Source organism: Montipora capricornis, chromosome 8 (assembly GCF_036669925.1).
Source record: "Montipora capricornis isolate CH-2021 chromosome 8, ASM3666992v2, whole genome shotgun sequence".
NCBI classification, from domain to species: Eukaryota; Metazoa; Cnidaria; class Anthozoa; order Scleractinia; family Acroporidae; genus Montipora; species Montipora capricornis.
The window spans coordinates 1784206-1787529 of NC_090890.1; the positions used below are offsets into that span (position 1 = coordinate 1784206).

Genomic DNA, 3324 nt, shown 5'->3' on the forward strand with positions numbered 1-3324 from the left:
AGACTACCTCAGAACGACCGACTTATTGACTGATTTCGTCCCCATTTTGAGTTGAGCCAGCTCGAAAAAAGCTGTGAGCGTATAATTTCCTTTCAGCAAGAGAATCATTCATGAAGGTCGATATTTCTGAAAATAAATCTCCTCGATTGCACAGATACAGGGGATATTATCACGAAGGTAAAATAACTGTAGAGAATAGAGAATGTAAACAGGTATTATTTAACTACTATTTAACCGGCTCCTTACGCCAAATTAACATCATTCACAAAGATCCTTGCAACCAACGTGGACACAAAAATTGACAGGAATATGTTCTCTTCTTTAAAAGAACACTCGTATATTATGTATATCTATATATTTATATGCTACTAGTGCAGGTACAATTTAACTCACTTATTACGTTCTTAAAATTAAAAAAGTTGGCTTGAAATATAAATAAAAGTACAACTTTGTTATATCACGTCTGCCAGGTACTTAATGTTATTTGGAAAAATAGGAAAATGCGTGGATTGATTTAGGTATTGCATGCTGCACAAAAATGTCGACCCCGCGGGCAAATGTTTCAGGCCACTAAGAGTGTTACGAGAAATTGCGAACGCTACACGGGTTCTCTACATTAATGGATGTATTTTTTTTATATGCGAAGATCGGTGATCTGAACGACTAAAAGATCTTCCACAAAGAGGACATACGTACGGCTTTTCTCCAGTATGTCTTCGATAGTGACCCTTGAGTTCATCTGAACGTCGGAAACACCATCCACAGTTTTCCCAAGGACACAGGAAAGTTTTTTCACCCGTATGAATCCGCTTGTGAGTTCCGAGATGAGATCTTTTGGTGTAACGCTTTTTACAGCCAGGGAAATCACAGAGAAAGGCATGATGTAGTTCCAGTTCTTTGTTATCGGAAACAGGTTGGACTGTTTGTGCATGTGTACCGAAATTACATCCATATGCTGTATCATCGTTCGATGTCGTGTGGACAGAAGACGGCGTTGTTGCATGCATAGTTACCTGTGGTCACTGGTGTCTTAGATTTAGATCTGGAATAGACGCCGACTCTGCAACAGTGCACGTTCTCATTGTCATTCCTGTCTCTGGAAAGCGGCAGTTTTTCTTTCCTATGGTCATTTCTTTAAGCTTGGGTTGGGGTAGAGGCGACGAGGTTTCCACCGGTAGCGTTGCAGGAGAAGATGAACACAGATAGCTATCCATCTCACGAAGGATCTTTTAGAGAAATAAGGGTTACCTTTAGTTTTATCCAACATCATGATTATTTCTGGTTTTAATCCCATACCTTGACTGATTGATATCGGGGAACAATGGCTTTTGTCGGAAATGTATGTAGTTGTTAAAACTGAAGAACTTTAAAGGATCCCTGTCGTCCTTTACAGTTAAATTGCTAATGGCCATACATCTCCTTCAGGGCTCACAAACTCGTAAGAGAAGTTCGGCTTTATATCGCGAAAAGGTTAATTTACTGAGATATGAAATGAGAGAACAACTTTTTTCAGGGAGTTTGTAGAACAAACCGTCATTTTGATCCTCTGAGGAAAATCAGCCATTTATACAATGCCTCTCGAACTCATGATCCTTAATTGTATTTCTTACTCAAAATAAGTGAATAGATTTCCGAGCAGTTGTCAATGTTTTCCTCCAATTGCTATTCAGTTATCAGCGGTAATATAAGGCTAGAAAACTAAAATATTGTCTGATTGTTTTATGTACCGTCCGAGGGTATCACAAAGCTCGAACTCGTCATTAGTGTTCACTCCAAAGCTCACATCAGAAATACATGCTATTATAATATCACTTAGAAAATGTGTAAGTAGACTAAATCATTCATGCATTGCAACTGACCTGTTGAATTTCTTCCTCCCTGGTGGGTATTAGCAGCGAATAGATGTCGGCCGTTGCCAGATTTCCTTCGCCCTGATACGAATTTTGGTACATGACACCGTCTTGTCCTCTAAACAAGTTATCGAAACTTGTACAAGCCATAAGCATTTGGCTGTCTTCTTTTTAAGAGAGGGCCCCATGAACGACTCTTTGTTTGTCCACTCAAATTTTGCATAGGCATTGTATTTGTTTTCTCTTGGGACCATTTTAAGTCCCAACAGAAACTGGAAACAATGCTTATGCAAAATTCGGGAGGACAAACAAAGAGTATTATCGTATTCTTCGAAGTGGCCTATGTGTGCCTATGTGTGAATCCGATTTCTGGCACCACATTCATTGAGCGGATTTAGCTAAGATACCCATAAGGCATACAACAGTAAAATATATAAAACGTAATTCTTCCTGATTGCGTGCTAGGATTACTTGACCTTTACGTGGGTTTGCGTGAATCTCTGCGCTTCCTGAAGTTAGCTGTGGATTTAGCAGTCACCTAACCCGATCGCCAGTGTTCTTAAGCAAAGTTTGCCGCGCATTCGTTAGCCCCTCAAATGCTCTCCGAGGCTATATTAAGAGTCACGCTGCAACAAGCAAAGGCCAAGTTATCAAGTGTGCTCAACGACGTTTAAAACGGGCTTTGAAACGACGCATGTGCCGTATTTGCATTAGATTCAGCACATGTAAAATGCGACGTTTAAAACGGTCCAAGTTACAAGAGCGGCTTTCCTTTCACTCTTATCTAGTTACTTCATGTCGGACACAATTATCCTTTTAAGTAAAAACTTAAAGACTTTTGAATCTAAGGCAACAGCTAAACAATAAATGAACAAGAAAGATCGCGATTGATTTAATGTGCTGTTCCGCAGTTTTTCAGTCACGTAGATGATTCTAAAAGGCCAAGAAAGTTCGGGTAATGTTCGGAGGCTCCGATTGGTTTCCGAAATAGAAATTAATTTTCTTCAGACTCAAACACGGAGGTATCGAATGTTCGCCAGTCGCTCGCTTTGTTTCGAGACTTGTATATTGCGAAAGATATTCACGAACGGAGTTAAAACAATGTGAAAACTGTAAATAACAAAAGGAACTTCTTTGCATTTGTACGTGACTTGGCACTCGGCTCATTCCTTGTAATACGCAAATTCAGGTTTCAATGTTTTAAAATCGCGGCGTTTTCTGAATCATGAGTGGAAAAAAACCACTGGTAAGAGCGATACGTTACAATAGGGTTCGATCAGGTGCAAATTGTGCACGGACCAAGTCGTTGCAACGACTTCAACTTTTTGGAACGCTAAATATTCCTGGAAAGAACTAACCACTTGCATTTAATCAAGCATATAATATCAACATTTTTTTGCTCATTTTGTCCCTTGTGCGTAATCAAGCTGCCTAACGTCCCTAACTGGCAGAACTTGTGGCAGGACTGGACTTG

General features: G+C 39.8%; 1 pseudogene; it reads right to left on the minus strand.

Annotated features, from left to right (window-relative positions):
- Nucleotides 1–611: 611 nt before the first annotated feature.
- LOC138058885 (Krueppel-like factor 5) lies at nucleotides 612–2211 on the minus strand (annotated as a pseudogene).
- Between the last annotated feature and the right edge of the window lie 1113 nt (nucleotides 2212–3324).